Raw genomic sequence first — 13,045 nt, 5'->3', positions numbered from 1 at the left:
CCCCTGTGGTGCTTCTTAAACAGATACTGATCAATAGAAAACTGTATCTCACAACCAACGCCATTTTCACAGCTCTGCCTGACTAAAGATTGGCATTTACTAGGCCCCGTCCACACGGAGGTGGAGTTTACCCCGATCCGATCTTTTTTATCGTCTCAAGAAATATATGTATCCACACGAATCCACAAGTACACCCGGGATGTAATATACATTCCAGACCAGCATGTGGCGCTGTAATTCTGCCACAGGGAAACACTTAAAAAGAGAAAATGACATGGACTATGCTCATAAACTTTGCACGTGGTACACAAACGAACATGGAACAATACATTTATTAATCGGTGTTAATGTTAGTTAATAAAATCATAAACGTTCAATGTATGTTCATGTTTTTGTTGTTGTTATGTGACGTAGAGGAGGTGTCTGACAAGAGCCGAGACGTGGGCTGATGACGTAATCGTTTCAGAAAACATTCGTTTTCCACACGAAAACGCAAAGGCGGCGTTTTCAAATGTATCCACTCTGGGATCCGAAAAATTGAGGTTTCACTCTCCCAAAACGCCTGATCCGTGTGGACGAAACGCCTATCCTATATATTTGCACAGAAATGCGTTGCCGTGTGGACAGAGCCTAAATTCCAGGGGTTTCATTACCACGACGTAAAATGGGCGTTTCTTGAGGTCTTGTTAAAACGCCCTCTTTCAAAAAAGAAAAAAAAGTAAAGAAGTCACCGATCATGTGCAGAATGCTGTTTATTTTTGCACGGGCATTTCCAATCCCAGGATCAAGTCACAAAACTGTCATACAGGTAACTTAGATATTATATTTTATATCTATTATGTTTTATTATCTTACATGTAAGCTATTTTCGTTAAAAAAAATAAACAACCAAAAAATATAAAACGTGAAGTAATGTTGGTACTCTGCTTATTGTTGGTACACCCTTACTATAATAAGCCATGGTTAATTTTATCTTAATTAATTAAAGAATGAATTAACTTACGTTTTTGTATATGTATCTTTCCACAGTTATACTAAATGAATATGAAGAAAAAGATCACAGAGACGTAAGTAATGAACCTCTTTATACTTTAATACTTTATAACTTTGTTTCTGTCAGACTGCTCCCAACAAATTTCAAAATATGTACAACATCGGAACAGTGTATAACAGGAATAGTTTCTTCTTCTTAAGAAAGAGTAAACATCTACTGGAAAGTCACATGTGTGCATCAGGCACATCTTAAACAGTTTAACAGTCCATATTTTTACTGCATGTTTTACTGCTTTGATAAATAATGTAACCTTACTTGTTTTTGTATAATGGAAATATCTTGTGAACATTATTTTCCATGATAAAAGAAAAGTGTCTAGTTTCAGATATATTTACTTCGGAAAACACATTACAACAAATATAGTATAATTCTCAATATAGAGAAATTTGCATTGTAAGAAGATAAAAGGTAGTAGAGGGTAACACTTTGCAATAAGGTCTCATTTTATAACAGTTAAAGCATTAACTAACAGTGAGCAATAAATGTATTTATTCATGCTGTGCCTGCCCATAATTTTCAGTTTTTATTTCATTTTTTATTTTAACTGTATTTTTCCTCATAACAGGTCTGATGACAGACACAAAAAAGCAGAAGGTGACACCGTGATGTTTATGGAAAGTGGAAGATACAAAACATGTCCCACTCTCTGTGAAAATAAGTTTGATACATTCTTGTCAGCACGGAAAGAACTACAAGAAGACAACCACAACGGATGATTTGGTATGTATCGCTACACATTTTGTTCACCACACTGGTTATGAATTCTGTGCGGAGGGTGAGTAAATAACAGAATTTTTATTTTTGTGTAAACTAACCATTTAGTGCCAAAAATGTTTAAAGGTACACTTTTGTAATTTTTGCCACTCTAGTGGGTAATAAATAAAACTGTATGCATCTAGCGGAAGAACATTGGAGCTGGAGCTACTCCACAGCAATTGGTGTCTCACTCTCAAATAGTATAATATAAATAAGTAAACACTTAAAACATCACAGGTGTACTGTTACTGATTCAGGACAAAAAAAAAAAAAAAAAACATGGTTTGGAAGATGTGTTCATGGTGTTACTCAACCATTATATAAATGTTGTAAATAAGATATATTGTATGCCTTTAAAATGTAACGGGGTTTCTGCTCTTATCATTAAAAAAAAAAAAAAAAAACAGAAACTTCCCAAAACAGAACAGCTGAAAATGGCTGTATTAAAGGCCTGGCATTTAAAAAAAGTATTTCAAAGTGTGAAACCAAGAGTCTGGTGATGTGGTGATTGCAAGGGATTCACAATTAAATATTAGCTTTTACACTTTTACATTTACATTAACTGTTCCTTTAAACTTGCTGTACTTCTTAGTTGGTAAAACATTTTGTGTTGAAAAAGTCAATGATTAAAATGTGACATGCTGTACTTCTGCCTCATATTATTATTTTAATATATTATTATTCTTGACACCACAGCTGAGCAATTTTGTCTTTACTGTTCGAATACTTATGGAGGGCATTGTACACTCTAAAAACTGCTGGGTGGAACACAACCCAATTTGGGTTATTTTGGCAACCCAGCACTGAGTCAAAAGGGGACGAACCCAATGCTGGGTTATTTCAACCCAAACGGTGGGGTTATTATGTTTAACGCAGCATGCTGGGTTGCTTTTTTGATGGTTTAAAATTACTATATTGCTAGGCTAAAATTAACCCAAATTAAGGTAGGCATTAAACCTGCAAATCCTATTCATTTTAAAATCACTTTTACACACATATAATAACCATCAAAAGGTAAATATTTATTAAAAACAGGCAAAAAGTAACATGCATGTAAGAAGAAATGCAGAAAAGTATGGCATTAACAGCTTAAAAGTTGATAAATAAAGCATTGAACATTTGTTAAATGTAACTTTAAGATCAAATTAGATTTTTTTGGTACATTTTTCATATGAAATGAAAGTGACATGACAATCAGCCAAGTATACCCATACTCAGAATTCGTGCTCTGCATTTAACCCATCCGAAGTGCACACACACAGCAATGAAAACACACAAACCATGAACGCACACCCAGAGCAGTGGGCAGCCATTTATGCTAAAATATACAAAAACACTATTATACAACAACAGTACAATTAGTGTACAAGTGCAAGTTCTTTACTAACTATTCTAGCATACAAATAAACCACAACATTAACATTGATAGTATAACATTTAACAGACGCATGTGTGTGAAAGAATGTGTGTATAAATTACAATGTGCAAACTCCATTTCTACTAAACAACACAGAACAAGCATTTAACATTTTGTTTTTACAAATGAAACACAGTTTGTTTCATAGTCCATGAATTCAGATCATGCATCACTGTCAATTTTCATGATCTCTTTAGCATAACTGATGTAGTCATGCAGAGTATGTGACATCTTTTACATCATCCAGGGTAGCATCCTCCTTTAAGATCACTGCTGCATCAGTTTAGGGGAAAGGACATTCTCTTCTTTGACAAGCATTCATCCCAGTCACCGCCGGTTCTTCATCAGTGGCCTAAAAAGAGAAACACATTTGAAAAAAGAAAACATTTAATTATACTATCCATTTTCAGATAAGGATAGGTAAATAATCTGTTTTATAATTTCAACACTTTGTGTGGTTGTTTAATGTCTTTGTCTTCAGCGCTCTAGAATGCTATAAATGGCAGCACTAGTGGGTATGTAATATTGTTTGAATAAATATATTTGTAATGGTATAAAAACTTCATAAAAATCACAGGAAGGAGGAGGAGGGAACCGGCGGACATTCAAAATGAAAACTTTAATAGTAAAATAAACAAAACAGCGCGACAGCCCCTCGTGGATGACTGTCGCGCACAAACAAAAACAAAAACCAAACACAAAAGCCCAGGCCTGGTCCTTTCTCATCCTTCACTGTCGTCGCTCCTCTTTTATATCCATCTCCTCAGTGGGACTCGAGACCGGTGAGTGTAGCAGGTGTCGCTCATTTCCAATCACTCCACCAGCCTCACTCCATTCCCACGGCTCTCGGCCCTGCCCCACTCGTCACAATATTGCTTTCAGAAAGCTACTTCTTTACCAAAACATTAAAAAAGACATGAAATTCACATACCTCACAAATGTTCATGTGCTGCTCTTCAAAGGGTTAGTTCTCCAAAAAATTTAAATCGTCATAACTTACTCTCCCCATGTTGTTACAGACCCACACAAACTCTGCTAATTTTTGGAACACAAATAAAAATTTAATTTTTTTGTCCTCCATTGCTAATCTGGGAGACCAATATTTTCTTTTGAACATGTGCCCTTTCATATAATTTAAGATTTAATCATATATAAATATCGAATGGATTACTTCTACAATAACTATGTATTTATGAGGCTTGAAAATACCGGTTATCCAGACTCTCAATGGACTCTCTTCCAAAGAAGCTGAAAAAATTACCTCCTCTTCACACAAGCAATCTTCTGTGTCCTTAACTCCAAGGTTTGTTTGAGTTCTGCAAAGAAAAAAGGGACATCAATAGTTAAAATATGAACATGTAATCACACTGTTGATGCATCAAAATGTGAAGTCAACAGGCAGGAAACAAAAAAATAACTCACATCAGTCTCAAAAGAATGAAGTTATTTTGTCTCTGGCTTTCAGCATCTACAAAAAAAAAAAATATATATAATAATAATTATATATATATATATATATATATATATATATATATATATATATATATATATTAGGGCTGTCAAAAATAGCGCGTTAATTAGTTGGTTGTTGTTAATTGCGTCACATTTTTTAACGCATTTCACGCATGCGCAGTGTGACAAATTATTCAGGTTAGGAAAGTCTCGTCGATCTCTGAATTCTCAAGATAGTAAAAAACAGCGGCGAGCACCGCGACGAAAACACCGAAGAAGCTTAAGGTTTGAGCCAGATTTGAGGATCACTGTGTTATAGCGTCCTGTGTTTCACACTGCGCATGCGCAGAACGCCTACATGCAATGCAGCGAAAATTACCAAGTATCCCAGAGTGCAGTCTGGACGATGGGGCGGGGCGACACGTTGGGGCGGAGCGACACGTGTCGCCCCGCCCACCTCAACGGTTATTGGTTTATGATTAAGATGAGCTTATTGGTGTACAGATGAGTGACGATTTTACAGCTTATTGGTATAGAGAATTATGACGCTATAGCAGGATTGGAATGCGGAAGTAGACACTCAGATGAATAAACTTTTAATATAAATTAAAAAGTGAATATAAATGTTGTGTTTTTGCATTTATTGTTGCTTTTCCACAACATCCCGTATAAAGAGTTTTGGATTACGACGAACAGAATATAAATAAATGGTCTACTCCCTCAATGGCTGTAGACGCTACCTCTGCATTACTCGCTGGTTTGAAAATGACACGGCAATATTATGCGAAGTATGGTTATGTAGATAGTCATGGAGTACCTTGATTTATATATTCAAATTATATATATATATATATATATATATATATATATATATATATATATATATATATATATATATATATATTTATGTGCGTCGTGTGTGTAACAAATTGTCACCAGTCTCTGAACGTCACCAATAATATTCTGAACATTCCCTTGGCCCCTACGAAAATTTACCATGGTTCTGCTACAGTAACTATAGTAAAACTATGGTGTTTTTATAATTACAGCTCACAGTAATTAATATGCCAACAAATATTTTTACTACAATAAATCCATGGTTACTTTTTGCAAGGAAGGAACTATACAGGTTCTAAAGAACTTGCCCAAAAACACTTGTTACTTTCTGTTATTTGTTTTCTGAACTGCACTACTGAAAACCTCATTAATCCTCACAATCCTGTCACAACTTAATAAAGAATTCATTATGAGCAATGCATAGCAAATGATGTTATCATCAAATATGAGAAACCTTAAAGAATGATAGACTGATGTAAATGACTGAAACCTGTTGTCATGCACGTGTTTTCCATAGCTTTTTTATTAAAACATTATACACTGCAAAGTTGAACTTTAAATGACATCAATTAATACATCAAAACCAGTTGATCTCAGTCCATTCTCTATTTCCTTCAATGAACTTAACACACTAATGTGTTTCATGCCGCAAAAAAAAAAAAAAAAAAAAAAAAAACAGTCCTTGGAACAAAATCCTGTGTAAACAAAAGCCCAGAAGATCACCACGCCGGCCTCTTCCCTGTACCCTGGTGGGTTAAACTTGAAAAGGGCTCTGCACTGCACGCATTCCCTGATGCTGTACATCCGTCTGAACTCGTTCCGGTCAGGAGACAGGAGAACAATTCTTCCAGTTGGCCACAACTTATAGTGTAAAGACAAAATACATGAAAGATAATAATAATAATACAAAAAAAGTTTAACAGCCTTCTACTACAAAATTCAATTGGAGAATGAGCATTAAACGGGCAAATCTTACTGTCTAGCCAGACAAACTGTGCCGCTTTCCAAAAAACTTCGGAGCACATCCCTTAACCATCTGCAAATCAGAGAAAGTGTCAAATATGCAGAGTCACCCGCCGACAAAATAACTTCCCTGAGGATTTCCAGTGGAAGCTGTTGAATCAAAAACATACATAGGTTTATTTATACATGTATATAAAAGTTATTACACATTATATAAACACTGAATACAGACAACCTTGCTTTAAAACTCTCATTAAAAACTCTATAGATTGTTGTCACAACTGCATACTCATTCTTTTATAATAACACTAATAAAATGTTAATATATACAGTACTGTGCAGAAGTATTAGGCATGTTAGTATTTTCACATTGAAAAAAAACAAACAGTTTTAAGACAATTATTTATATCTTTTGCTGTTGTGTGTCAGTAGGATATATTAGTTTACATGTCCACACATTCATTTTGCCATTAATTGTAATAATCCAGTGAGATATTTGTATATATTTGTATGCATGATCCACATGAAGATCTTTTACATTGAATATAAATATTTCTGTCTTATATGGTGAACAAAATCCATATAAGATCGCAAACAGAAGTTATTTAAAAAACTCGCTGCTGTCTGAAAATGAATTAAGCTGAAATGTTTTTAAATGTCTTTGATGCTGATGTTAACTGATAGCTATATATTAAATAATCCACAGTGCTGACCAATATAGTACTTGTACATAATACCAATTTCACATCTGAACAACTATGTAGCTGTAATAACTAAAATACCTCTGCATGTACACACATATGTAATTATTAGTTCTTAATGAATGTATGTGCACAAATAACCTGCTTTGCTGGACTCTGCCTGAAGACATGGTGAATGGTGAAGTTCTCCTCAGTGGTTAAGCTCTAAAAGAACAAATGTCAAGAGGTAGGTATATTGCTAGTTATTGTACAGAGTAATGTTTCATGTAGCAACATTCAAACAGCTACATACATTTGCGGAGTGAAGCTGTCTGTTCAAATAACTTGACAAATGTAATCGCATACCTCTGTAAAATCAAACCTAAGAACTAAAGCCATGTACAAAGTGTACTGTTACAATCCACAAAGAACAATAAAATAAGCAATTTATTACAATTATTAATAATAATTATTCAAATTGAACTTACCATGGATAAATAAATGATCGAACATCGCACTTCATATTATATTTACACAACCACTTTTACTCACCTCATACAATCAACTTGGAATAGCGTTATTACTCTGCTGCTGCAGTTGCCACCGTTCTGTTTCTTTCAACGCAAACTGCCCCCTGCTGGCTCGGAGCAAAATGTCAAAGGCGGGGAAAAACAAATATGGGCGGGGCGACACGTGTCGCTCCGCCTCGAAGTGTCGCTCCGCCTCGAAGTGTCGCCCCGCCCCATCGTCCAGACTGCACTCTGGGGTTACTCAAAATTACAGCTGTTTGGAAAAGCATATGCATTTTTACTTGGTTTTACTGGCACTTGAAGCCTTCAGAACGTGTAAATATCGATCCTAAAGTATTGTGGCAGAGCAAATGAACACCTCCCAAAAACAATAGTGCCCAGAGTGCTGCTTATGTGATTGTGGTGCATGTTTGTGTTTCTGGGTTCATTCTTTCGAGTTTCTCTATGCATAATTTCATAGATATGTGGCTATATTTAACCACTGGTTCACCTAAAACTCTTACACTATCTGTAGTTAAATGGCATGGTTTGATATAGTGCTAAGTAAATATTAAACTTTTGAAATTCAGAAAAAAAGAACCACATATTGATGAATCAATACATGAAAATTATGTATCTGTGTCCTGTTATTTATCTTTTGGTATGCATTTCAGAAAAAAAATGGTTAGGATTCAGGTGTAGTTGCAAATAGTGATTAATCATGATTAATCCACTGAAAATTCTGATTAATTTGATTAAAAATTTTAATAATTTGACAGCCCTAATATATATATATATATATATATATATATATATATATATATATATATATATATATATATATATATATATATATATATATATATTAGGGGTGTCGCAATATACCGGTATTCACAATAATCGTGATATTTAAATCATGAAATATCGACATCGTGTTAATTTAGAGTTTGACAATATACCGTTATTGGAAATAACCACAGTCTTTAAAATGAATAGGACTCGTATGATAACATGACGCGTAAATACTCCAGCGCAGTACCTGTTTAACCTCTCTGGTGGCAGTATTGCACCAGCTGACACACCTATCAAACAAGAAGAAGAGTAATGTTCTTAAGTAATGTTACCTCGTTTTCTTTACTCGTCTTATTCGTGTGTATGTGTGTTGTATTTGCACGTTTTATTTTTTGTATGTATCATAAGTAAGGGATAATGTATATAGCGAGGCGGTTGTTATAGCGAATACAAACCCGACAGGCTGCATCTTGAGCAGAACCGAATCCATAGCAAGCTCTGTTTTTCATGGCAATGGTCTGTTATCAATAAATAACAGACCGCATTCTACATTGGAATTCAAGCAAGCCATGTAATAAAAGATTGTAAAAGTATGGGTAACGTTTTGCAGTTAACAGGTTAAAATATCAGTGTTGATGTTAATATTATTTCATACTGTTGAACCTGACAGTTTTTCTCTCTTGTTATTTCATAGGGAGCTCCAAAAAAGCCACAGAAAGCCAGAGACATAGTTTCAGGTCAGCTGACGATTTTTGAGAAAAAAAAAACACAGACATTGCTAGTGGATGTAAAGACACGGCCATCACTAAGTCACTAGCCTACTTTATTGCAAAGGACATGATGCCCTTTAGAATGGTAGAGAGGCCAGGATTTAATGCTCTGATAAAAACAGTTGCTCCAAAATACAAACTCCCAAAAAGACAACACTTTTCTGAAAAATAAATCCCTAACATGTACATAAAATTAAAGGATGACATTGCCAACTCTTTAGCTGAAGCAAACCAATTTGCATTTACAACTGATCTCTGGACCAGTAATACTGGACACCCCTATATGGGCTTAACAGTTCATTTGATCACAGCAGCATGGGAAATGAAAGCTGCATGTCTAGAGACTGCATTTTTACCTGATGACAACACCAGAGTAAACATTAAAGAGACTTTCAGGCTTGCAGGAGTGTCGTCCAAGGATATAACCACTCATGGAAGAGAAGGAGAGAGCTGGTGAAAAAGCAAGCAGAACTTAATCTTCCTCAACATACCTTGATACAAGATGTTGTCATCAGATGGGGGTCTACATATGACATGATTTCTAGTTATGTATGCATTTCTAGTGCATGGCAATACCCTGTTCAGTTAATTATTCTGTCAGTGTCAACTCAGCATAAGTTAAAAGGTACAGGGTGCATGAAAACAAAACAAATGTGAATGAAAACAACATATAAAGAAATGCATTCCTTTTACTAACTCACTTGTAGTAACAGTTAGTACTTTTCCCACTCACAGACACACATGCGCACACATACATCTGCTGGATGCTTCTCAGCAAGCCTGTTGTGTAGATTAGGAATTTGTTTATAACTTAACTTAATTAATATAATATAATTTTTGCAGATTTGTTGAACAACATGCTGCGGTGACAGCAACTCTCATGGCTGACAGAAATACCAGGCATCTTGTGCTAAGAGGGTCATACATCTCTACACCTGAGGACACATGTAGGGTGCTGAAGCCACTCAGAATCTTGGATAAATCTCAGAGAAATGCATCACAATCTCATCCCTGAGGCCTGTCCTTCAGCATCTGACTGAATCCATCCTGGCAGAAAAGGATGATGACAGCAGCCTGGTGAGGAACATGAAACATGCTATCTGCAAGAACTTAAAAGAGCTGTATGAGGATTCTGATATGGCTATTGGTGAGTAGGCCAGTGCCACACATTTCTCCAGCCTCACCTTATTCTTATATCATTATTACTCATCATGAATGATTGTGTTTTATGAGCTCCTTTAATAATTAATATTCTCTTTGGTTATTTTATAGTGATTAACATGGCCTGTGTACTTGACCCCTGCTTCAAGTTGAACTTCGTGGAAGAGGCAGATTCAATCAAAGGACAGCTAGAGCAACAGGTCATGCAGGAGTCTTCTGCAAAATGAAGGTAGCACTTCTATTCTCTCACAGGAGTCTTCTTCCAGAGGAGAATGTGAAGATGAGGGGACCAGTGTCTCTGTCCCTGAGGCCCCAAAAGGCTTGTCTGGTATTCTTAAAATAATAACAATGAAAAAACAGGAGAAAAACCAATCAGCAGACATGGTGAAATCTACACTAGCATTTCAAGAAGTTTCTGTTTACACATCCTTGCCCACTATTGCTGTCGAAAAAGACCCACTTCAGTGGTGGAAGGATAATGAGGAGGAGTTTCCAAGGTTGGCAAAACTGGCACAGAAGATCCTTTGCATTCCCGCCACCAGTGTTGCATCAGAAAGACTTTTCAGTTCTTCAGGGAACATTAAGACAGTGTTTTGCTCCAGTTTGAAACCAGACAAACTTAATATGCTTGTCTTCCTTAACACAAATTTGCCATAGATTGTGAATGCAATAAGGAAAAATACATTTGCATTGTTTATCAGTATTCCTAATGCTTTTTGGGTAAAAAAAAGAAGAGAAAATGAGTTTAATGACTGAGAAGGCAATAAGTTAAAATACATGTGCCTTGTTTATCAGTATTCCTAATGCTTGTTGGGTAAAAAAGAGAAAATAAGTAAAAATTAGTTTAATGTCTGAGAAGGCTATAAGTTAAAATATACATGTGCCTTGTTTATCAGTTAAATGAGTTTAATGGCTGAGAAGGCAATAAGTTAAAATACATGTGCCTTGTTTATCAGTATTCCTAATGCTTGTTGGGTAAAAAAGAAATAAATTAAGAACAAATTAATTTGACCCCTATATATATATATATGTGTGTGTGATGGAATTCTGAAGTTTACTTTCCTTAAACCGTCTCTCCCTCTCTTCAGAGGAAGCTGAGAACACCTCCTCCTCACTCCTCCTTTAGATTTAGTCCGAGAGCTTTCTGTCCCTCCATTGAAAATGTATGTACGGTATAAAGTCCATGTCCAGAAAGGTAATAAAAACATCATCAATGTAATTCATGTGACATCAGAGGCTCAGGTAGAATTTGTTGAAGCATTGAAAATACATTTTGGTCCAACAATAAGAAAAACTACAATTTTATTCAGCATTGTCTTCTCTTCAGGGTCTGTTGTGAGCTCGTTCACAACACTGCGTATACAAATCATTCGATTTAACCTGGGATGTATTCCAGAAAGCAGGGTTAACCAACCGTTAACTAAACCCTGAACTCTCGGTTAATTAACCCCAAACCTTGCTTACTCGAGGTATGTGGTTCCAAAAACGCGTCCGGGAGTAAGTTCAATCAACAGAGTATGTTCCATGTTAAGACTCAAGACATTCTCAACAGAGCGACGAATCGCCGAGTCACTATAGAAACGGACGCTAAGAAAAAGCGCGCCAAGCTGTTTCTTTCTTCTTCTTTTGTCCATTACTTGTTTATATGTTTAGTGCATATCGTCCACCTTATTGATGGCTGTGCAATCATTTTTTTTTTCATTTAATCTTTAATCCTTGAGAATGTGAATTATATTGTTTGTTGGCGAGTTAAACATTACCTTGTCATAGTGTTTTATAATTTATACAGATAACTCTTATATATGGCAAGAAAATAAATAATAATTTTAGAATAATATATTACCTTATTTATTACTTAAATTAGCACTTCCTCATTAACATATCAAATATATATATCTTTATATGTATAATATTATTTTATTTTAATTTTTTTATTACATATTGTAATATTATATAATGTTGTGTGCTATCTGAAGGCTCGTTGAAGTGAACTAACCCTGGAACATAACCTGCTCTGGAGCCGGTTAAGTTCGAGTAAGAGTGAGTTGCTATGACAACTAACATACCCTGAAAGTAACCTCCATTTTTGGAACCGAAAGTTGAGGTTATCCGCTTACTTACTCTTAAACATACCCAGGTATGTCACATAACCTGCTTTCTGGAATACCCCCCTGTTCTACTTGAACCAGTTCACCAAATCGAACTGAATCGTTTACTCAAACAGTACACTGACTGAACAGCTGTGAAGAGAAGGGCTGAAACGATTCCTCGCGTAACTCGATTACAAAAAATGATTGAGGCAAATTCCTCTGCCTCGAAGCCTCTTTTAATTCATTTTAAATCTCACGTCAGGTTCTTTTGCAATAAATTTTTTAATGTGACACAACGAGTTTACATCACCCACAAAGCAGAAAGTGGGTACCTTCAAATGGCCACAACTTCTCCAAATATGATCAGATTTCAATGTGTTACACATCATTGGAAAGCTTGGAGACTACACTTTCAGAATCTGTAACTGCAACTCAAAATCTTGACAAGTATATTTTTCTAATTTCTAGTCAAAATATCTCATCACACTTAAAGCTGCGGAAGGTAACTTTTGATGCTCTAGCGGTTAATAAACAGAACTGCTTGCGTCTTGTGGAAGAACATCG

General features: G+C 35.5%; 1 long non-coding RNA gene across 2 annotated transcripts; it reads left to right on the top strand.

The window, feature by feature from the left end:
• Positions 1-491: 491 nt before the first annotated feature.
• On the top strand, positions 492-11,576 carry LOC113098044 (uncharacterized). 2 transcript variants are annotated; one of them, XR_003288949.1, is made up of 6 exons: positions 492-808; positions 1,030-1,067; positions 1,620-1,774; positions 9,155-9,197; positions 10,074-10,377; positions 10,503-11,576. It is a non-coding gene; the product is annotated as an uncharacterized LOC113098044 (long non-coding RNA). The 2 variants fall into 2 exon arrangements; XR_003288948.1 differs by lacking the exon at positions 9,155-9,197.
• Positions 11,577-13,045: the final 1,469 nt, after the last annotated feature.

This window comes from Carassius auratus, chromosome 6 (assembly GCF_003368295.1).
Source record: "Carassius auratus strain Wakin chromosome 6, ASM336829v1, whole genome shotgun sequence".
NCBI lineage: Eukaryota > Metazoa > Chordata > Actinopteri > Cypriniformes > Cyprinidae > Carassius > Carassius auratus.
This window is presented reverse-complemented; position numbering and strand designations above follow the sequence as displayed.